Below are 26,504 nucleotides of genomic sequence, written 5' to 3'. Positions count from 1 at the left end.
GTACATATTTCCATGTTTACACAGACAGCTGTGTAGATATTTCCATGTTTAAACAGATAGTGTTGTAGATATTTCCATGTTTATAGAGATAGCGGTGTAGATATTTCCATGTTTATAGAGATAGCGGTGTAGATATTTCCATGTGTATACACATGGCGGTGTAGATATTTCCATGTTTATACAGATAGCGGTGTAGATATTTCCATGTTTATAGGGATGGCTGTGTAGATATTTCCATGTTTATACAAATAGCAGTGTAGGTATTTCAATCTTTATACAGATAGTGGTGTGGATATTTCCATGTTTATGCAGATGACTGTGTAGGTGTTTCCATGTTTATACAGATGGTGGTGTGGATATTTCCATGTTTATTGAGATAGCCAGGTAGATATTTCCATGTTTATACAGATCACGTTGTAGATATTTCCATCTTTTTACAGATGGCAGTGTACATATTTCTATGTTTATAGAGATGGCAGTGGAGATATTTCAATGTTTATACAAATGGTGGTGTAGATATTTCCATGTTTATGCAGATGGCGTTGTAGATATTTACATGTTTATTGAGATGGCATTGTATATATTTCTATGTTTATAGAGATTGCGGTGTAGATAATTCCATGTTTATAGAGATGGCGGTGTATTCATTTCCATGTTTATGGAGATAGTGGTGTAGATATTTCCATGTTTCTACAGATAGCGGTGTAGAGAATTCCATGTATATAGAGACAGCGGTGTAGGTATGTCCATATTTATACAGATGGTGGTGTAGATATTGCCATGTTTAGAGAGATAGCGCTGTAGATATTTCCATCTTTGCATACATTGCGGTGTAGGTATTTCCACCTTTACACAGATAGCGGAGTACATATTTCCATGTTTACACAGACAGCTGTGTAGATATTTCCATGTTTAAACAGATAGTGTTGTAGATATTTCCATGTTTATAGAGATAGCGGTGTAGATATTTCCATGTTTATAGAGATAGCGGTGTAGATATTTCCATGTGTATACACATGGCGGTGTAGGTATTTCCGTGTTTATACAGATAGCGGTGTAGATATTTCCATGTTTATAGGGATGGCTGTGTAGATATTTCCATGTTTATACAGATTGCAGTGTTGGTATTTCAATATTTATATAGATAGTGGTGTGGATATTTCCATGTTGATGCAGATGACTGTGTAGGTGTTTCCATGCTTATACAGATGGTGGTGTGGATATTTCCATGTTTATTGAGACAGCCATGTAGATATTTCCATGTTTATGCAGCTAGCGGTGTAGACATTTCCATGTTTATAGAAATAGCCGTGTAGATATTTCCATGTTTATACAGACTGCGGTGTAGCTATTTCCATGTTTATAGAGATAGCGGTGTAGATATTTCCATGTTTATACAGATGGAGGTGTAGATATTTCCATGTTTATACAGATGACTGTGAAGATATTTTCATGTTTTCACAGATGGCGGTGTCATATTTCCATGTTTACACAGATAGCGGTGTGGTTATTTCCATGTTTATACAGATAGCAGTGTAGATATTTCCATGTTTATAGAGATGGCTGTGTAGATATTTCCATGTTCATACAGATGGCAGTGCAGATATTTCCATGTTTATACAGATAGTGGTGTAGATATTTCCATGTTTATACAGATGACTGTGTAGGTATTTCCATGTTTATAGAGATCACGGTGTATATATTTCCATGTTTATAGAGATAGCCATGTGGATATTTCCATGTTTATACAGATAGAGGTTGTTGAGGTTTCCATGTTTATAGAGATAGCGGTGTAGATATTTCCATATTTTTGCAGATAGCAGTATAGATATATCCATGTTTATACAGATCGCGGTGTAGATATTTCCATGTTTATACAGATGGAAGTGTCGATATTTCCATGTTTATAGAGATGGCTGTGTCGATATTTCCATGTTTATGCAGATGGCTTTGTAGATACTTCCATGTTTATACAGATGGCAGAGTAGGTTTTCCATGTTTATACAGATAGTGGTGTAGATATTTCCAGGTTTATGCAGATGACCGTGTAGGTATTTCCATGTTTATACAGATGGCAGTGTAGACATTTCCATGTTTATAGACATAGCCATGTGGATATTTTCATGTGTATACAGATAGCGGTGTAGACATTTTGATATTTATAGAGATAGCGGTGTAGATATTTCCATATTGATACAGATAGCGGTGTAGACATTTCCATGTTTATACAGATAGCGGTGTAGGTATTTCCATGTTTATACAGATAGCGGTGCAGATGTTTCCATGTTTACATAGATGGCGCTGTAGATATTTCCGGATTTGCACAGATTGCGGTGTAGATATTTCCATCTTTACACAGAAAGCGGAGTACCTATTTCCATGTTTACACAGATAGCTGTGTAGATATTTCCATGTTTACTCAGATAGTGTTGTAGATATTTCCATGTTAATACAGATAGCGGTGTAGTTATTTCCATTTTTATTAAGATAGAGGTGTAGATGTTTCCATGTTTATAGAGATAGCGGTGGAGGTATTTCCATGTTTATACAGATAGCGATGTAGATTTTTCCATGTTTATACAGATAGCGGTGTAGGTATTTCCATGTTTATACAGATAGCGGTGTAGATATTTCCATGTTTATACAGATAGCGGTGTAGATATTTCCGTGTTTACAGAGATAGCGCTGTAGATATTTCCATATTTGCACAGATTGCGGTGTAGATATTTCCATCTTTACACAGATAGCGGAGTACATATTTCCATGTTTACACAGACAGATATTTAGATATTCCCATGTTTACACAGATAGACTTGTAGATATATCCATGTTTATACAGATAGCGGTGTAGACATTTCCATGTTTATAAACATAGCGGTGTAGATATTTCCATGTTTAGAGAGATAGCGGTGGAGATATTTCCATGTTTATACAGATGGCGGTGTAGATATTTCCAAGTTTATACAGATTGCGGTGTAGTTATTTCCATGTTTATACAGATAGCTGTGTAGATATTTCCATGTTTATACAGATAGCGGTGTAGATATTTCCATGTTTATACAGATTGCGGTGCAGGTATTTCCATGTTTATAGAGATAGCGGTGTAGATATGTACATGTTTATACAGATAACGGTGTACATATTTGATGTTTATACAGATAGTGGAGATATTTCCATGTTTATACAGATAACGGTGTACATATTTCCATGTTTATACAGATAACGGTGTAGATATTTCCATGTTTATACAGAAAGCGGTGTAGATATTTCCATGTGTATACAGATGGCAGTGTAGATACTTCCATGTTTATACAGATGGAAGTGTAGATATTTCCATGTTTATACAGATGACGGTGAAGATAATTTCATGTTTTCACAGATGGCGGTGTAGATATTTCAATGTTTATACAGATAGCGGTGCGGCTATTTCCATGTTTACACAGAAAGCAGTGTAGATATTTCCGTGTTTAATCAGATGGCAGTGTAGATATTTCCAAGTTTATACAGATAGTGGTGTAGATATTTAGATGTTTATACAGAAGACTGTGTAGGTATTTCCATGTTTATACAGATTGCCGTGTAGATATTTCCATGTTTATAGAGACAGCCATGTAGGTATTTCCATGTTTATACAGATAGTGGTGAATACATTTCCATGTTAATAGAGATAGCAGTGTAGATATATCCATATTTATACAGATAGCGGTGTAGATATTTCCATGCTTATACAGATAGCGGTGTAGATATTTCCGTGTTTATACAGATAGCGGTGTAGATATTTCATGTTTATACTCATAGCGGTGTAGACAATTCCGTGTACATAGAGATAGCGGTGTAGATATTTGCATATTTATACACATAGCGGTGTATATATTTCCATGTTTATACAGATAGCGGTGTCGATATTTCCATGTTTATACCGATTGCAGTGTAGCTATTTCCATGTTTATATAGATAGCGGTGTAAATATTTCCATGTTTATACAGTTTGCGGTGTAGATATTTCCATGTTTATACAGATGGAGGTGTAGATATTTCCGTGTTTATACAGATGACTGTGTAGATGTTTCCATGGTTTTACAGATGGCGGTGTTATTTCCATGTTTATTCAGATAGCGGTGTGGCTATTTCCATGTTTATACAGATAGCGGTGTAGATATTTCCATGTTTATAGAGATGGCTGTGTAGATATTTCCATGTTTATACAGACAGCTGTGTAGATACTTCCATGTTTATACAGATGGCAGTGTAGATATTTCCATGTTTATACAGATAGTGGTGTAGATATTTCCACGTTTATACAGACGACTGTGTAGTTATTTCCATGTTTATACATATGGCGGTGTAGACATTTCCATGTTTATAGACATAGCCATGAGGATATTTCCATGTTTATACAGATAGCGGTATAGACAATTCGATGTTTATAGAGATAGCGGTGTAAATATGTCCATGTTTATACTGATAACGGTGTAGATAATTCCACGTTTATACAGATGACTGTGTAGGTATTTCCACATTTATACTGATAACGGTGTACATATTTCCATGTTTATACAGATAGCGGTGTAGATATTTCCATGTTTATACAGATGGCGGTGTTGGTATTTCCATGTTTATACAGATTGCGATGTAGATATTTTCATATTTTTACAGATAGCGGTGCAGATATTTCCATGTTTATACAGATAGCGGTGGATATATTTCCATGTTTTTACAGATAACGGTGGAGATATTTCCATGTTTTTACAGATAACGGTGGAGATATTTCCATGTTTACAAAGAAGCAGTGTAGATATTTCCAAGTTTATACAGATAGCGGTGTAGATATTTCCATGTTTATACAGACTGCGGTGTAGATATTTCCATGTTTATACAGATTGCGGTGTAGGTATTTCCGAGTTTATAGAGATAGCGGTGTAGATATTTTCATGTTTATTCAGATGGCTGTGTAGATATTTCCAGGTGTATACACACGGGAGTGTAGATATATTCATGTTTATACAGATAGTGGTGTAGATACTTCCATGTTTATTGAGATGACTGTGTAGGTATATCCATGTTTATACAGATGGCGGTGTAGATATTTCGATGTTTATACAGATTGCGGTGTAGGTATTTCCATGTTGATAGAAATAGCGGTGTAGGTACTTCCATGTTTATACAGATGGCTGTGTAGATATTTCTATGTGTATACAGATTGCAGTGTAGATATTTCCATGTTTTTACAGATGGCGGTGGAGATATTTCCATGTATATACAGATAGCGGTGTGGCTATTTCCATGTTTATGCAGATAACGGTTTACATATTTCCATGTTTATACAGATAGTGATGGAGATATTTCCATGTTTATACAGATAACGGTGTACATATTTCCATGTTTATGCAGATAACGGTGTAGATATTTCCATGTTTATACAGAAAGCCATGTAGATATTTCCGTGTTTACAGAGATAGCAGTGTAGATATTTCCATATTTGCACCGATTGCGGTGTAGATATTTCCATCTTTACACAGATAGCGGAGTAGGTATTTCCATGTTTACACAGACAGCTGTTTAGATATTCCCATGTTTACACAGATAGTGTTGTAGATATTTCCATGTTTATACAGATAGCGGTGTAGACATTTCCATGTTTATAAACATAGCGATGTAGATATTTCCATGTTTATAGAGATAGCGATGGAGATATTTCCATGTTTATACAGATGGCGGTGTAGATATTTCCAAGTTTATACAGATTGCGGTGTAGATATTTCCATGTTTATACAGATAGCAGTGTATATATTTCCATGTGTATACAGATAGCGTTGTAGATATTTCCATGTTTATACAGATTTCGGTGTAGGTATTTTCATGTTTATATAGATAGCGGTGTAGGTATTTCCATGTTTATACAGATGACAGTGTAGATATTTCCATGTTTATACAGATGGAGGTGTAGATATTTCCATGTTTATACAGATGACTGTGTAGATAATTCCATGTTTTTACAGATGGCGGTACTGATATTTCCAAGTTTATACAGATAGCGGTGTGGCTATTTCCATGTTTATACGGATAGCGGTGTAGATATTTCCATGTTTATAGAGATGGCTGTGTAGACATTTCCATGTTTATACAGATGGCAGTGTAGGTATTTCCATGTTTATACAGATAGTGGTGCGTATATTTCCATGTTTATGCAGATGACTGTGTAGGTATTTCCATGTTGACACAGATGGCGGTGTAGATATTTCCATGTTTATAGAGATAGCCATGTAGATATTTCCAGGTTTATACAGCTAGCGGAGTAGACATTTCCATGTTTATAGAAATAGCCGTGTACATATTTCCATATTTATACAGATAGCGATGTAGTTATTTCCATGTTTATACAGATAGCGGTGTAGATATTTCCATGTTTATTCAGATTGCGGTGTAGGTATTTCCATGTTTATAGAGATAGTGGTGTAGATATTTCCATGTTTATACAGATGGGTGTGTAGATATTTCCATGTGTATAAAGATGGCACTGTAGATATTTCCATGTTTACACACATAGAGGTGTAGATATTTCCATGTTTATACAGATAGCGGTGTGACTATTTCCATGTTTGTATAGATAACTTTGTAGATATTTCCATGTTTATAGAAATGGCTGTGTAGATATTTTCATGTTCGTAGAGATGACTGTGTAAATATTTCCATGTTTATACAGATGGCTGTGAAGATATATTCATGTTTTCAGAGATGGCGGTGTAGATATTTCCATGTTTATACAGATGACTGTGTAGATATTTCCATGTTTATACAGATAGTGTTGTAGATATTTCCATGTTTATACAGATGACTGTGTAGGTATTTCCATGTTTATAGAGATGGCGGTGTAGATATTTCCATGTCTATAGAGATAGCCATGTAGATATTTCCGTGTTTATACACATAGCGGTGTAGACATTTCCATGTTTATAGAGATATCGGTGTAGATATTTCCATATTTATACAGATAGCGGTGTAGATATTTCCATGTCTATACAGATAGTGCTGTAGATATTTCCATGTTTATACAGATAGTGGAGAAGATATTTCCATGTTTTTACAGATAGCATTGTAGACAATTCCATGTATATAGAGATAGCGGTGCAGATATTTCCCTATTTATACAGATAGCGGTGTAGATATTTCCATGTTTATACAGATAGCAGTGTAGATATTTCCATGTTTATAGAGATAGCGTTGTAGATATGTCCATGTTTATACAGATAACGGTGTAGATATTTCCATGTTTATACAGACAGTGGTGGAGGTATTTCCATGTTTATATAGATAGCGGTGGAGATACTTCCATGTTTATACAGATGGCGGTGTTGATATTTCCAAATTTATAAAGATAGTGGTGTAGATATTTCCGTGTTTATGCAGCTAGCGGAGTAGATATTTCCGTGTTTATACACATTGCAGTGTAGGTATTTCCATGTTTGTAGAGATAGCGGTGTAGATATTTACATGTTTATACAGATGGCTGTGTAGATATTTCCATAGGTATACAGATGCCAGTGTAGATATTTCCATGTGTATACAGATGGAGGTGTAGATATTTCCATGTTTATACAGATGACTGTGTAGATATCTTCATATTTTTACACATGGCGGTGTAGGTATGTCCATGTTTATACAGATAGTGGTGTGGCGATTCCCATATTTATACAGATAGCAGTGTAAATATTTCCATGTTTATAGGGATGGCTATTTAGGCATTTCCATGTTTATACAGATGGCACTATAGATATTTCCATGTTTATACAGACAGTGGTGTAGATATTTCCATGTTTATGCAGATGACTGTGTAGGTGTTTCCGTGTTTATACAGATGGCGGTGTAGATATTTCCATGTTTATACAGATTGCGGTGTAGGTATTTCCATGTTGACAGAGATAGTGGTGTAGATATCTCCATGTTTATACAGATGGCTGCATAGATATTTCCACGTGTATACAGATTGCAGTGTAGATATTTCCATGTTTATACAGATGGAGGTGTACATATATCCATGTTTATACAGATGACTGTGTAGGTATTTCCATGTTTATACAGATGGCGGTGTAGATATTTCCATGTCTATAGAGATAGCCATGTAGATATTTCCGTGTTTATACAGATAGCGGTGTAGACATTTCCATGTTTACAGAGATATCGGTGTAGATATTTCCATATTTATACAGATAGCGGTGTAGATATTTCCATGTCTATACAGATAGTGCTGTAGATATTTCCATGTTTATACAGATAGTGGAGTAGATATTTCCATGTTTTTACAGATAGCGTTGTAGATATTTCCATGTTTATACAGATTTTGGTGTAGGTATTTCCATGTTTATATAGATAGCGGTGTAGGTATTTCCATGTTTATACAGATGACAGTGTAGATATTTCCATTTTTATACAGATGGAGGTGTAGTTATTTCCATGTTTATACAGATGACTGTGTAGATATTTCCATGTTTTTACAGATGGCGGTGCTGATATTTCCAAGTTTATACAGATAGCGGTGTGGCTTTTTCCATGTTTATATGGATAGCGGTGTAGGTATTTCCATGTTTATAGAGATGGCTGTGTAGACATTTCCATGTTTATACAGATGACAGTGTAGGTATTTCCATGTTTATACAGATAGTGGTGTGTATATTTCCATGTTTATGCAGATGACTGTGTAGGTATTTCCATGTTGACACAGATGGCGGTGTAGATATTTCCATGTTTATAGAGATAGCCATGTAGATATTTCCAGGTTTATAAAGCTAGCGGTGTAGATATTTCCATGTTTATAGAAATAGCCGTGTAGATATTTCCACATTTATACAGATAGCGGTGTAGATATTTCCATGTTTATACAGATAGCCGTGTAGATATTTCCATGTTTATTCAGATTGCGGTGTAGGTATTTCCATGTTTATAGAGATAGCGGTGTAGACATTTCCAAGTTTATACAGATAGCGGTGTGGCTATTTCCATGTTTATACAGATAGCGGTGTAGATATTTCCATGTTTATAGTGATGGCATTGTACATGGTTCCATGTTTATGCAGATGGCTGTGTTGATACTTCCATGTTTATACAGATGGCAGTGTAGATACTTCCATTTTTACACAGATAGTGGTGTAGATATTTCCACGTTTATACAGATGACTGTGTAGGTATTTCCAAGTTTATACAGATGGCAGTGTAGACATGTCCATGTTTATAGACATAGCCATGTGGATATTTGCATGTTTATACAGATAGCGCTGTAGACATTTTGATGTTTATAGAGATAGCAGTGTAGATATTTCTATATTTATAAAGATAGCAGTGTACATATCTCCATCTTTATACAGATAACGGTGCAGATATTTCCATGTTTATATAGATAGCGATGTAGATATTCTCATGTTTATACAGACAGCGGGGTAGATATTTCCATGTTTACACAGATAGTGTTGTAGATATTTCCATGTTTATACAGATAGCGGTGTAGATATTCCTATGTTTATAAACATAGCTGTGTAGATGTTTCCATGTTTATAGAGATAGCGGTGGAGATATTTCCATGTTTATACAGATAACGTTGTGGCTATTTCCATGTTTATACAGATAGCGGGATAGATATTTCCATAATTATAGAGATGGCTGTGAAGATATTTCCATGTTCATACACATGGCTGTGTAGATATTTCCATGTTTATACAGATGACATTGTAGTTATTTCCATGTTTATACAGATAGTGGTGTAGATATTTCCATGTTTATACAGATGTCTGTGTAGGTATTTCCATGTTTATACAGATGGCGGTGTAGATATTTCCATGTTTATAGAGACAGCCATGTAGATATTTCCATGTTTATACAGATGAAGGTGTAGATATTTCCATGTTTATACACATGACAGTGTAGATATTTTCATATATTTACAGATGGCGTTGTAGATATTTCCATGTTAATACAGATAGCGGTGTTGGTATTTCCACGTTCATACAGATAGCAGTGTAGATATTTCCATGTTTATAGAGATGGCTGTGTAGATATTTCCATGTTTATACAGATGGCATTGTAGATATTTCCATGTTTATACAGATGGCGGTGTAGATATTTCCATGTTTATGCAGATGGCTTTGTAGATATTTCCATGTTTATACAGATAGCGGTGTAGATATTTCCCTGTTTATACAGATGACAGTGTAGATATTTCCATGTTTATACAGATGGCGGTGGAGATATTCCATGTTTATAGATTGCGGTGCAGATATTTCCATGTTTATTCTGATACTGATGTAGATATTTCCATTGTTATACAGATAGCGGTGTAGACATTTCCATGTTTATACAGATTGCAATGTAGATATTTTCATGTTTATACAGACAGCGGTGTAGATATTTCCATGTTTATACAGATAGCGGTGGAGATATTTCCATGTTTATACAGATAACGGTGGAGATATTTCCATGTTTACAAAGAAGCAGTGAAGATATTTCCAAGTTTATACAGATAGCGGTGTAGATATTTCCTTGTTTATACAGACTGCGGTGTAGATATTTCCATGGTTATACAGATTGCGGTGTAAGTATTTCCATGTTTATAGAGATAGCCGTCTAGATATTTTCATATTTATACAGATGGCTGTGTAGATATTTCCAAGTGTATACACATGGCAGTGTAGATATTTTCATGTTTATACAGATAGTGGTGTAGATACTTCCATGTTTATACAGATTACTGTGCAGGTATATCCATGTTTATTCAGATGTCGGTGTAGATATTTCCACGTTTATAGAGATAGCCATGTAGATATTTCCATGTTTTTACAGATGGCGGTGTAGATATTTCCATGTTTATATAGATAGCGGTGTGGATATTTCAATGTTTATACGGATAGTGGTGTAGATATTTCCATGTTTATACAGATGACTGTGTAGGTATTTCCATGTTTATATAGATGGCGGTGTAGATATTTCCTTGTTTATACAGATTGTGGTGTAGGTATTTCCAGGTTTATAGAGATTGCGGTGTAGATATTTCCATGTTTATACAGATGTCTGTGTAGACATTTCCAGTTGTATACAGATGGCAGTGTAGATACTTCCATGTTTATACAGATGGAAGTGTAGATATTTCCATGTTTATACAGATGACTGTGAAGATAATTTCTATGTGTATACAGATTGCAGTGTAGATATTTCCATGTTTATACAGATGCAGGTGTAGATATTTCCATGTTTATACAGATGACAGTGTAGATATTACCATGTTTTTACAGATGGCGGTGGAGATATTTCCATGTTTATACAGATAGCGGTGTGGCTATTTCCATGTTTATGCAGATAGCGATGTAGATATTTCCATGTTTATAGAGATGGCTGTGTCGGTATTTCCATGTTTATACAGATGGCAGTGTAGATATTTCCATGTTTACACAGATGGCAGTGTAGATATTTTCATGTTTTTACAGATAGTGGTGTAGATATTTCCATGTTTATACAGACGACTCTGTCGGTATTTCCGTGTTTACACAGATACTGGTGTAGACATTTCCATGTTTATAGAGATAGCCAAGTAGATATTTCCATGTTAATACAGATAGCGGTGTAGATATTTCCATGTTTACTGAGATAGCGGTGTAGATATTTCCATGTTTATACAGATAGCGATGTAGATATTTTCCATGTGTATACAGATAGCGGTGTAAATATTTCCATGTTTATACAGATAGCGGTGTAGATATTTCCATGTTTATCGAGATAGCGGTGTAGATATATCCATGTTTATACAGATAACGGTTTACATATTTCCATGTTTATACTGATACTGGTGGAGATATTTCCAGGTTTATACAGATAACGGTGTACATATTTCCATGTTTATACAGATAACGGTGTAGATATTTCGATGTTTATACAGAAAGCGGTGTAGATATTTCCGTGTTTACAGAGATAGCGCTGTAGATATTTCCATATTTGCACAGATTGCGGTGTAGATATTCCCATCTTTACACAGATAGCGGAGTACATATTTCCATGTTTATACAGACAGCTGTTGAGATATTCCCATGTTTACACAGATAGTGTTGTAGATATTTCCATGTTTATACAGGTAGCGGTGTAGACATTTCCATGTTTATAAACATAGCGATGTAGATATTTCCATGTTTATAGAGATAGCGGTGGAGATATTTCCATGTTTATGCAGATGGCGGTGTTGATATTTCCAAGTTTATACAGATTGCGGTGTAGATATTTCCATGTTTATACAGATAGCAGTGCAATTATTTCCTTGTTTATACAGATTGCGGTGTAGGTATTTCCAGGTTTATAGAGATTGCGGTGTAGATATTTCCATGTTTATACAGATGTCTGTGTAGACATTTCCAGGTGTATACAGATGGCAGTGTAGATACTTCCATGTTTATACAGATGGAAGTGTAGATATTTCCATGTTTATACAGATGACTGTGAAGATAATTTCATGTTTTCACAGATGGCCGTGTAGATATTTCAATGTTTATACAGATAGCGGTGCGGCTATTTCCATGTTTATACAGATAGCAATGTAGATATTTCCGTGTTTAATCAGATGGCAGTGTAGATATTTCCAAGTTCATACAGATAGCGGTGGAGTTATTTCCAAGTTTATAAAGACTGCGCTGTAGGTATTTCCAGATTTATAGAGATAACGGTGTAGATATTTCCATGTTTATACAGACGGCTGTGTAGATATTTCCATGTCTGTACTGATGGCAGTGTAGATATTTCCATGTTTATACAGATGGAGGTGTAGACATTTCCATGTTTATACAGATGACTGAGAAGATATTTTCATGTTTTCACAGATGGCGGTGTAGATATTTCCATGGTTATACTGATAGCGGTGTGGCTATTTCCATGTTTCTACAGATAGCAGTGTAGATATTTCCATGTTTATAGAGATGGTTGTGTAGACTTTTCCAGGTTTATACAGATGGCAGTGTAGATATTTCCATGTTTATAGGGATAGTCGTGTAGATATTTCCCTGTTTATACAGATAGCGGTTTAGGCATTTCCATGTTTATAGAGATAGCGGTGTAGATGTCTCCATATTTATACAGATAGCGGTGCAGATATTTCCATGTTTATACAGATAGCGGTGGAGATATTTCCATGTTTATACAGATAGCCATGTAGATATTTCCATGTTTATAAAGATAGCGGTGTAGACAATTCCATGTATATAGAGATAGCGGTGTAGGTATGTCCATATTTACACAGATGGTGGTGTAGATATTGCCTTGTTTAGAGAGATAGAGCTGAAGATATTTCCGTATTTGCACACATTGCGGTGTAGGTATTTCCACCTTTACACAGATAGCGGAGTACATATTTCCATGTTTACACAGACAGCTGTGTAGATATTTCCATGTTTAAACAGATAGTGTTGTAGATATTTCCATGTTTATAGAGATAGCGGTGTAGATATTTCCATGTTTATAGAGATAGCGGTGTAGATATTTCCATGTGTATACACATGGCGGTGTAGATATTTCCATGTTTATACAGATAGCGGTGTAGATATTTCCATGTTTATAGGGATGGCTGTGTAGATATTTCCATGTTTATACAAATAGCAGTGTAGGTATTTCAATCTTTATACAGATAGTGGTGTGGATATTTCCATGTTTATGCAGATGACTGTGTAGGTGTTTCCATGTTTATACAGATGGTGGTGTGGATATTTCCATGTTTATTGAGATAGCCAGGTAGATATTTCCATGTTTATACAGATCACGTTGTAGATATTTCCATCTTTTTACAGATGGCAGTGTACATATTTCTATGTTTATAGAGATGGCAGTGGAGATATTTCAATGTTTATACAAATGGTGGTGTAGATATTTCCATGTTTATGCAGATGGCGTTGTAGATATTTACATGTTTATTGAGATGGCATTGTATATATTTCTATGTTTATAGAGATTGCGGTGTAGATAATTCCATGTTTATAGAGATGGCGGTGTATTCATTTCCATGTTTATGGAGATAGTGGTGTAGATATTTCCATGTTTCTACAGATAGCGGTGTAGAGAATTCCATGTATATAGAGACAGCGGTGTAGGTATGTCCATATTTATACAGATGGTGGTGTAGATATTGCCATGTTTAGAGAGATAGCGCTGTAGATATTTCCATCTTTGCATACATTGCGGTGTAGGTATTTCCACCTTTACACAGATAGCGGAGTACATATTTCCATGTTTACACAGACAGCTGTGTAGATATTTCCATGTTTAAACAGATAGTGTTGTAGATATTTCCATGTTTATAGAGATAGCGGTGTAGATATTTCCATGTTTATAGAGATAGCGGTGTAGATATTTCCATGTGTATACACATGGCGGTGTAGGTATTTCCGTGTTTATACAGATAGCGGTGTAGATATTTCCATGTTTATAGGGATGGCTGTGTAGATATTTCCATGTTTATACAGATTGCAGTGTTGGTATTTCAATATTTATATAGATAGTGGTGTGGATATTTCCATGTTGATGCAGATGACTGTGTAGGTGTTTCCATGCTTATACAGATGGTGGTGTGGATATTTCCATGTTTATTGAGACAGCCATGTAGATATTTCCATGTTTATGCAGCTAGCGGTGTAGACATTTCCATGTTTATAGAAATAGCCGTGTAGATATTTCCATGTTTATACAGACTGCGGTGTAGCTATTTCCATGTTTATAGAGATAGCGGTGTAGATATTTCCATGTTTATACAGATGGAGGTGTAGATATTTCCATGTTTATACAGATGACTGTGAAGATATTTTCATGTTTTCACAGATGGCGGTGTCATATTTCCATGTTTACACAGATAGCGGTGTGGTTATTTCCATGTTTATACAGATAGCAGTGTAGATATTTCCATGTTTATAGAGATGGCTGTGTAGATATTTCCATGTTCATACAGATGGCAGTGCAGATATTTCCATGTTTATACAGATAGTGGTGTAGATATTTCCATGTTTATACAGATGACTGTGTAGGTATTTCCATGTTTATAGAGATCACGGTGTATATATTTCCATGTTTATAGAGATAGCCATGTGGATATTTCCATGTTTATACAGATAGAGGTTGTTGAGGTTTCCATGTTTATAGAGATAGCGGTGTAGATATTTCCATATTTTTGCAGATAGCAGTATAGATATATCCATGTTTATACAGATCGCGGTGTAGATATTTCCATGTTTATACAGATAGCGGTGTAGATATTTCCATGTTTATACAGATAGCAGTGTAGACAATTCCATGTACATAGAGATAGCGGTGTAGATATTTCCATATTTATACAGATAGCAGTGTAGATATTTCCATGTTTATACAGATAACGGTGTAGATTTTTCCATGTTTATACAGATTGCGGTGTAGGTATTTCCATGTTTATGTAGATAGCGGTGTAGATATTTCCATGTTTATACAGATGGCAGTGTAGATATTTCCATGTTTATACAGATGGAAGTGTCGATATTTCCATGTTTATAGAGATGGCTGTGTCGATATTTCCATGTTTATGCAGATGGCTTTGTAGATACTTCCATGTTTATACAGATGGCAGAGTAGGTTTTCCATGTTTATACAGATAGTGGTGTAGATATTTCCAGGTTTATGCAGATGACCGTGTAGGTATTTCCATGTTTATACAGATGGCAGTGTAGACATTTCCATGTTTATAGACATAGCCATGTGGATATTTTCATGTGTATACAGATAGCGGTGTAGACATTTTGATATTTATAGAGATAGCGGTGTAGATATTTCCATATTGATACAGATAGCGGTGTAGACATTTCCATGTTTATACAGATAGCGGTATAGGTATTTCCATGTTTATACAGATAGCGGTGCAGATGTTTCCATGTTTACATAGATGGCGCTGTAGATATTTCCGGATTTGCACAGATTGCGGTGTAGATATTTCCATCTTTACACAGAAAGCGGAGTACCTATTTCCATGTTTACACAGATAGCTGTGTAGATATTTCCATGTTTACTCAGATAGTGTTGTAGATATTTCCATGTTAATACAGATAGCGGTGTAGTTATTTCCATTTTTATTAAGATAGAGGTGTAGATGTTTCCATGTTTATAGAGATAGCGGTGGAGGTATTTCCATGTTTATACAGATAGCGATGTAGATTTTTCCATGTTTATACAGATAGCGGTGTAGGTATTTCCATGTTTATACAGATAGCGGTGTAGATATTTCCATGTTTATACAGATAGCGGTGTAGAAATTTCCATGTTTATACTGCTCGCGATGTAGATATTTCCATTTTTATACAGATGGCGCTGTGGATAGTTCCATGTTTATAGAGATTGCGGTGTAGGTATTTCCATGTGTATAGAGATAGAGTTGCAGAAGTTTCCATGTTTATACTGATGTCTGTGTAGATATTTCCATGTGTATACAGAGGGCAGTGTACATTTTTCTATGTTTATAGTGATGGCGGTGTAGATATTTCCATATTTATACAGATAGTGGTGTAGATATTTCCATGTTTATACAGATAGCGGTGTAGATATTTCCATGTTTACACAGATAGCGTTGTAGATATTTCCATGTTTACAGGGATAACAGGTTATATATTTCCATATTTGCACAGACTGCAGTGTAGATATTCCCATATTTACACAAATAGCGGTGAATATATTTCCATGTTTACACAGATAGCTGTGAAGTTATTTCCCTGTTTACACAGATAGCGTTGAAGTCATTTCCATGTTTATAGAGATAGCGCTGTAGATATTTCCATGTATATACAGATAACGGTGTAAATATTTCCATGTTTATACAGATAGCGGTGTAGATATTTCCATCTTTATACAGATAGCGGTGTAGACAATTCCATGTATATAGAGATAGCGGTGTACATATTTCCATATTTATACAGACAGCGGTGTAGATTTTTCCATGTTTATACAGATAGCAGTGTAGATATTTCCATGTTTATAGAGATTGCGGTGTACGTATTTCCATGTTTATTTAGATAGCGGTGTAGATATTTCCATGTTTATACAGATGGCAGTGTAGATATTTCCATATTTATACAGATGGCAGTGAAGATATTTCCAAGTTTATACAGATGGACGTGTAGGTATTTCCATGTTTATACAGATGTCTGTGAAGATATTTCCATGTTTTCACAGATGGCGGTGTTGATATTTCTGTGTTTATACAGATAGCGGTGTAGATATTTCCATGTTTATAGAGATGGCTGTGTAGATATTTCCATGTTTGTACAGATAGCTGTGTATATACTTCCATGTTCTTACAGATGGCTGTGTAGATATTTCCATGTTATACAGATAGTGGTGTAGATATTGCCACGTTTATGCAGATGACTTTGTAGGTATTTCCATGTTTACTCAGATGGCGGTGTAGACATTTCCATGTTTATAGACATAGCGATGTGGATATTTCCATGTTTATTCAGATAGCGATGTAGACATTTCGATGTTTATAGAGATAGCCATATAGATATTTCCTTGTTTATTCAGATAGCGGTGTAGATATTTCCATGTTTATACAGAAAGCGGTGTAGATATTTCTATGTTTATACAGATAGTGGTGTAGATATTTCCATGTTTACAGAGACAGCGGTGTAGATATTTCTATATTTGCACATTTTGCAGTGTAGATATTTATATCGTTACTCAGATAGCGGAGAACATATTTCCATGTTTACACAGATAGCTGTGTAGACATTTCCATGTTTACACAGATAGTGTTGTAGATATTGCCATGTTTATACAGATAGCCGTGTAGATATTTCCATTTTTATACAGATAGTGGTGTAGATATTTTCAGGTTTATAGAGATGGCGTTGGAGATTTTTCCATGTTTATACAGATAGCGATGTAGATATTTCCATGTTTACACAGATAGCAGTGTAGGTATTTCTATGTTTACACAGATAGCTGTGTAGATATTTCCATGTTTACACAGATATTGTTGTATATATATCCATGTTTATGCAGATACCTTTGTAGATATTTCCATGTTTATAAAGATAGCGGTGTAGATATTTCCATGTTTATACAGATTGCAGTGTAGGTATTTCCATGTTTACGGAGATAGCAGTGTAGATATTTTCATGTTTATACAGATGGCTGTATAGATATTTCCATGTGTATACAGATGGCAGTGTAGATATTTCCATGTTTATACAGATGACTGTGTAGATATTTCCATGTTTATACAGATAGCGGTGTAGATATTTCCATGTTTATAGAGATAACGGTGTAGATGTTTCCATGTTTATACAGATTGCGGTGTAGGTATTTCCATGTTTATAGAGATAGCGGTGTAGATATTTCCGTGCTTAAAACAGATAGCGGTGTAGGTATTTCCATGTGTTTAGAGATGGCAGTGAAGTTATTTCCATGTTTATACAGATGGCAGTGTAGATATTTCCATGTTTATACAGATGGCAGTGTAGTTATTTCCATGTTTATACAGATAGCAGTGTAGATATTTCCTTGTTTTTGGAGACAGCTGTGTAGATATCACCATGTTTACACCGATGGCAGTATAGATATTTCCATGTTTATACAGATATTGGTGTAGATATTTCCATGTTTATACAAGTAGAGGTGTAGATATTTCCATGTTTATGCAGATCTCGGTGTAGATATTTCCATCTTTCTACGGATGACAGTGTAGATGTTTCTATGTTAATAGGGATGGCAGTGTAGATATTTCCATTTTTATACAGATGGTGTAGTTATTTCCACGTTTATGCTGATGGCAGTGTAGATATTTCCATGTTTATAGAGATGGCGTTTTAGATATTTCAATGTTTATAGAGATAGCGGTGTAGGAATTTCCATGTTTATACAGATAGCGGTGTAGATATTTGCATGTTTATACAGATAGCGGTGTAGATATTTCCATGTTTATATAGATAGTGGTGAATATATTTGCATGTTTATGCAATTGACTGTGTGGGTATTTCCATGTTTATACAGATGGCGGTGTAGATATTTCCATGTTTATAGAGATAGCCATGTAGATATTTTGATGTTTATACAGCTAGCGGTGTAGATTTTTCCATGTTTATAGACATAGAGGAGTAGATATTCCATATTTTTACAGATAGCGGTGTAGATATTTCCATGTTTATACAGATAGCGGTGTAGATATTTCCATGTTTATACAGATTGCAGTGTAGGTATTTCCATGTTTACGGAGATAGCAGTGTAGATATTTTCATGTTTATACAGATGGCTGTATAGATATTTCCATGTGTATACAGATGGCAGTGTAGATATTTCCATGTTTATACAGATGACTGTGTAGATATTTCCATGTTTTTACAGATGGCGGTTGTAGGTATTTCCATGTTTATACAGATAGCGGTGTGGCCATTTCCATGTTTATACAGATAGCTGTGTAGATATTTCCATGTTTATAGAGATGGCTGTGTAGATATTTCCATATTTATACAGATGGCAGTGTAGATATTTCCATGTTTATACAGATAGTGGTGTAGATTTTTCCATATTTATACAGATGACTGTGTAGGTATTTCCATGTTTATAGAAATGGTGATGTAGATATATACATGTTTATAGAGATTGCCAGGTAGATATTTCCATATTTATACAGATGGCAGTGTAGATATTTCCATGTTTATACAGATAGTGGTGTAGATTTTTCCATATTTATACAGATGACTGTGTAGTTATTTCCATGTTTATGCTGATATCGGTGTAGATATTTCCATGTTTATAGAGATGGCGTTGTAAATATTTCTATGTTTATAGAGATAGCAGTGTAGATAATTGCATGTTTATATTGATGTCGGTGTAGTTATTTCCATGTTTATAGAGATAGTGGTGTAGATATATCCATGTTTAAACAGATAGCGTTGGAGATATTTCCATGTTTATACAGATGGTGGTGTTGGTATTTCTATCTTTGTAGAGATAGCGGTGTAGATATTACCATGTTTATACAGCTCGCGATGTAGATATTTCCATTTTTATACATATGGCGCTGTAGATAGTTCCATGTTTATAGAGATTGCGGTGTAGGTATTTCCGTGTGTATAGAGATAGCGTTGCAGATTTTTCCATGTTTATACTGATGGCTGTGAAGATATTTCCATGTGTATACAGTTGGCAGTGTACATATTTCTATGTTTATACAGATAGCGGTGTAGATATTTCCATGTTTACACAGATGGTGCTGTAGATAGTTCCATGTTTATAGAGATTGCGGGGTAGGTATTTCCATGTGTTTAGAGTTAGCGGTGTAGATGTTTCCATGTTTATACTGATGGCTGTGTATATATTTCCATGTGTATACAGATGGCAGTGTAGATAGTTCCATGTTTATAGAGATGGTGGTGTAGATATTTCCATGTATATTCAGATGACTGTGTAGATATTTCCTTGTTTATACAGATGGCCGTGTAGATATTTCCATATTTATAGAGATAGCGGTGTAGATATTTCCATGTTTATACTGATAGCAGTGCAGATATTTCCATGTTCTTACAGATACCGTTGTAGATTTTTCCATCTTTGCACAGATTGCGGTGTAGATATTTCCATCTTAACACAGATAGCAGTGTAGATATTTCCATGTTTACACAGATAGCAGTGTAGATATTTCCGGGTTTACACAGAGAGACTTCTAGATATTTAAATGATTATACAGATAGCGGTGTAGGAATTTCCATGTTTATACAGATAGCGGTGTAGTTGTTTCCATTTTTATACAGATAGCGGTGGAGATATTTCCATGTTTACACAGATAGCGGTGTAGATATGTCCGTGTTTACGGAGATAGCGGTGTAGATATTTCCATATTTATACAGATAGCGGTGTAGATATTTCCAAGTTTATTCAGACAGCGGTGTAGATATTTCTATGTTTATACAGATGGCGGTGTAGATATTTCCATGTTTATACTAATGGCGGTGTAGATAGTTCCATGTTTATACAGATAGCGGTGTAGATATTTCCATGTTTACAGAGATAGCGGTGTAGATATTTCCATGTTTATACAGATAGCGGTGTAAATATTTCCATGTTTATACAGATAGCGGTGGAGATATTTCTATGTTTATACAGATAGCTTTGGAGATATTTCCATGTTCATACAAATGGCGGTGTAAATATTTCCAAGTTTATAAAGATAGCGGTGTAGATATTTCCATATTTGCACAGATTTTGGTGTAGATATTTCCATCTTTACACAGATATTGGTGTACATATTTACATTTTTACACAGATACCTGTGTAGATACTTCCATATTTACCTAGATAATGTACGTATTTCCATGTTTATACAGATAGCGATGTAGATATTTCCATGTTTATAAAGATAGCGGTGTAGATATTTCCATGTTTTTAGGGATAGCGGTGGAGATATTTCCATGTATACACAGATAATGTTGTAGATATTTCCATGTTTATACAGATAACGGTGGGGCTATTTCCAGGTTTATAAAGATAGCGGTGTAGATATTTCCAAGTTTATACAGTTAGCGGTGTAGATATTTCCATGTTTATACAGATTGCGGTGTCGTTATTTCCATGTTTATAGAGATAGCGGTGTAAATATTTCCTTGCTTATACAGATAGCGGTGTTGGTATTTCCATGTGCATACAGATGGCAGTGTAGATATTTCCATGTTTATAAAGATGGCAGTGTAGATATTTCCATGTGTATACAGATAGACTTGTAGATATTTCCACGTTTAAACTGATGGTGGTGTAGATAGTTCCATGTTTATGGAGATGGCGGTGTAGATATTTTCATGTTTATAGAGATGGCGGTCTAGATATTTCCATGAGTATAGAGATAGCGGTGTAGATATTTCCATGTTTATACAGATGACTGTGTAGATATTTCCATGTGTATACAGATGGCCGTGTAGTTATTTCCATGTTTATAGAGATGGTGGTGTAGATACTTCCATGTTTATATAGATGACTGTGTAGATATTTCCATGTTTATGCAGATGGCGGTGTAGATATTTCCATGTTTATACAGATAGCGATGAAGATATTTCCATGTCTATAGAGATAGCGGTTTAGGTATTTCCATATTTATACACATTGCGGTGTAAATATTTCCATGTTTATACAGATGGCGGTGTAGATATTTCCATGTTTATACAGATGGCGGTGTAGATATTTCCATGTTTATAGAGATAGCGGTGTTGATATTTGCATGATTATACAGATAGCGTTGTAGATATTTCCATGTTTATACAGATCGTGGTGTAGATACATCCATGATTATAGAGATAGTGGTGTAGATATTTCCATGTTTATACAGATGACGGTGGAGATATATCCTTGTGTATACAGATGTCACTGTAGGTATTTCCATGTTTATACAGATGGTGGTGTAGATATTTCCATGTTTATACAGATGACTTTGTAGTTATTTCCTGGTTTTTACATATGGTTGTGTAGATATTTCCAGGTTTATAGAGATAGCAGTGTAGATATTTCCATGATCATACAGATAGCGGTGTAGATATTTCCATGTTTATACAGATCGTGTTGTAGATATTTCCATGTTTATGAAGATAGCAGTGTAGGTATTTCCAAGTTTTTACAGGTAGCGGTGTAGATATTTCCATGTTTATACAGATCGTGGTTTAGATATTTCCATCTTTCTACGGATGGCAGTGTAGATATTTCAATGTTTATGGAGATAGCGGTAGAGATGTTTCCATGTTTAAACAGATGGCAGGGTAGATATTTCAATGTTTATAGAGATAGCGGTTGAGATAATTCCATGTTTATACAGATAGCGTTGAATAAGTTTCCATGTTTATAGAGATAGCGGTGTAGATATTTCCATCTTTACACAGATAGTGGTGTAGATATTTCGAACTTTTCACAGATAGCTGTCTAGATATTTCCATGTTTACACAGATAGCTTTGTAAATATTTCCATGTTTACAGAGATAGCGTTGTAGATATTTCCATGTTTACACAGATAGCGGTGTAGGTATTTCCATGTTGATACAGATAGCGGTGTAGATATTTCTATGTTTACACTTATAGCGGTATAGATATTTCCAAGTTTATACAGATAGCGGTGTAGATATTTCCATGTTTATACAGATAGCGGTGTAGATATAAACATGTTTATAAAGATAGCGGTGTAGATATTTCCGTGTTTATAGAGATAGCGGTGAAGATATTTCCATGTTTATACAGATGGCTGTGTAGACATTTCCATGTGTATAGAGATGGCGGTGTAAATATTTCCATGTTTATAGAGATGGTGGTGTAGATATTTCCATATTTATGCAAATGACTGTGTAGATATTTCCATGTTCATAGAGATAGCGGTGTAGGTATTTCCATGTTATAGTGATAGCGGTGTAGATATTTCCATATTTATACAGATAGCGGTGTATATATTTCCATGTTTATAGAGATTGCGGTGTAGATATTTCCATATTTATACAGATAGCGGTGTAGATATTTCCATCTTTATACAGATGGTGGTGTAGATATTTCCATGTTTATAGAGATGGCAGTGTAGATATTTCCATGTTTATATAGGTATCGGTGTAGATACTTTCATGTTCATACATATAGCAGTGTAGATATTTCCTTGTTTACACAGATAGCGGTGTAGATGTTTCCAACTTTTCACAGATTGCGGTGCAGATATTTTCATGTTTATTCAGATAAGGGTGTAGATATTTCCATGTGTATACAGGTAGCGGTGTAGATATTTCCATGTTTATTCAGATAGCGGTGTAGATATTTTCAGGTTTATTCAAGTCGTGGTGTAGATATTTCCATGTTGATTCAGATAGAGGTGTAGATATTTCCATGTTTATACAGGTAGTGGTGTAGAAAATTCCATGTTTATAGAGATCGCCGTGTAGATATTTCCATGTTTCTACAGATGGCCGTGTATATGTTTCCATGTTTATACAGATGACTCTGTAGATATTTGCATGTTTATACAAATGGCGGTGTAGATATTTCCATGTTTATACAGATAGCGCTGTATACATTTCCATGTTTATATAGATAGCCGTGTAGATATTTCCATGTTTATACAGACGGCAGTGTAGATATTTCCAAGTTTATACAGATAGCGGTGTAAATATTTCCATGTTTATACAGACAGCGGTGTAGATATTTCCATGTTTATACAGATAGCGGTGTAGGTATTTCCATGTTTATACAGATGGCTGTGTAGATATTTCCATGTGTATACAGTCGGCAGTGTAGATATTTCCATGTCTACACAGATGGAGTTGCAGATATTTCCATGTTTATACAGATCACTGTGTAGAAATTTCCATGTTTTTACAGATGGCGGTGTAGATATTTCCAGGTTTATACAGATAGCGGTGTGGCTATTTGCATGTTTATACAGATAGCGGTGTAGATATTTCCATGTTTATAGCGATGGTTTGTAGATATTTCCAGGTTTATACAGATTACAGTGTGGATTTTAACATGTTTATACAGATAGTGGTGCAGATATTTCCATGTTTATACAGATGACTTTGTAGATATTTCAATGTTTATACAGATGGCGGTGTAGATATTTCCAGGTTTATAGAAATAGCCATCTAAATATTTCCATGTTTATACCGATAGCAGTGTAGATATTTCCATGTTTACAGAGATAGTTGTGTAGATATTTCCATATTTATAGTGATAGCGGTGTAGATATTTCCATGTTTATACAGGTAGAGGTGTAAGTATTTCCATGTGTATAGAGATAGTGGTGCAGAAGTTTCCATATTTATTCTGATGGCTCTATAGATATTTCCAAATGTATACAGATGGCAGTGTGGATATTTCCATGTTTATAGAGATGGTGGTGTAGATATTTCCATATTTCTAGAGATGAGTGTGTTGATATTTCCATGTTTATACTGATAGTGGTGCAGATATTTTCATTTTTATAGAGATAGCGATGTAGATATTTCCATCTTTACAGAGACTGTGGTGTTGATATTTCCATCTTTACACAGATAGCGGTGTAAATATTTCCATGTTTATACAGCTCGTGGTGTAGATATTTCCATGTTTATAGAGATAGCGGTGTAGGTATTTCCATATTTATACTGATAGCGGTGTAGATATTTCCATGTCTATACAGATGACTGTGAAGTTATTTCCATGTTTATACAGATGGTGGTGTCGATATTTCCATGTTTATAGAGATAGCCATGTAGATATTCCCATGTTTATACAGATAGCGGTGTAGACATTTCCATGTTTATAGAGATACCGGTGTAAATATTTCCATATTTATACAGAAAGCGGTGTAGATAGTTTCATGTTTATACAGATGGCGGTGTAGATGTTTCCATGTTTATGCAGATGGCGGTGAAGATATTTCCATGTTTATAGAGTTGGCGGTGGAGGTATTTCCATGTATATACAGATGACTGGGTAGATATTTGTATGTTTATACAGATGGCAGTGTAGATATATCCATGTTTATAGAGATAGCGGTGTAGCTATTTCCATGTTTATACAGATAGCGGTGTAGATATTTCCTTGTTTATTCACATAGCGGTGGAGATATTTCCATCTTTATACAGATAGCGGTGGAGATATTTCCATGTTTATACAGATAACGGTGTAGATACTTCCATATTTGTACAGATCACGGTGTAGATATTTCCAACTTTCTACAGATGGGGATGTAGATATTTCTAAGTTTATACAGATGGCGGTACAGATATTTCCATGTTTATACAGATGGCATTGTAGATATTTCCAAATATATGCAGATGGCAGTGTAGTTATTTCCATGTTTATAGAGATAGTGGTGTAGATATTTCTATGTTTATAGAGATAGCGATGTAGATAATTCCATGTTTATAGAGATGGCGGTGTAGGTGTTTCCAAGTTTATAGAGATTGTGGTGTAGTTATTTCCGTCTTTACGCAGATAGAACTGTAGATATTTAGATCTTTACACAGATAGCGTTGTAGGTATTTCCATGTTTACACAGATAGCGGTGTAGATATTTCCATGTTTACACAGATAGCTTTGTAGATATTGGCATGTTTATACAGATAGCGGTGTAGATAATTCCATGTTTATACAGAGAGCAGAGTAGATGTTTCCATGTTTATAAAGATAGCTGTGTAGATATTTCGATGTTTATACAGATAGCGGTGTAGATATTTCCATGTTTATACGGAAAGCGGTGGATATATTTCCATATTTATACAGATAGCGGTGTAGATATTTCAATGTTAATGCAGATAGCGGTGCAGATATTTTCATGTTTATACAGATCGCGGTGAAGATATGTCCATGTTCATACAGACAGCGGTGTAGATATTTCCATCTTCATACCGATAGTGGTGGAGATATTTCCAAGTTCATACAGATAGCGGTGGAGATATTTCCATGTTTATACAGATGGCGGTGTAGATATTTCCATGTTTATACAGATAGCGGTGTAGATATTTCCATGTTTGTACAACTTGC

The sequence above is a fragment of the Pan paniscus genome, chromosome 16 (genome assembly GCF_029289425.2).
Source record: "Pan paniscus chromosome 16, NHGRI_mPanPan1-v2.0_pri, whole genome shotgun sequence".
Taxonomy (NCBI): Eukaryota; Metazoa; Chordata; class Mammalia; order Primates; family Hominidae; genus Pan; species Pan paniscus.
The sequence above is the reverse complement of the archived record's forward strand: the minus strand, read 5'-3'. Positions refer to the sequence as shown.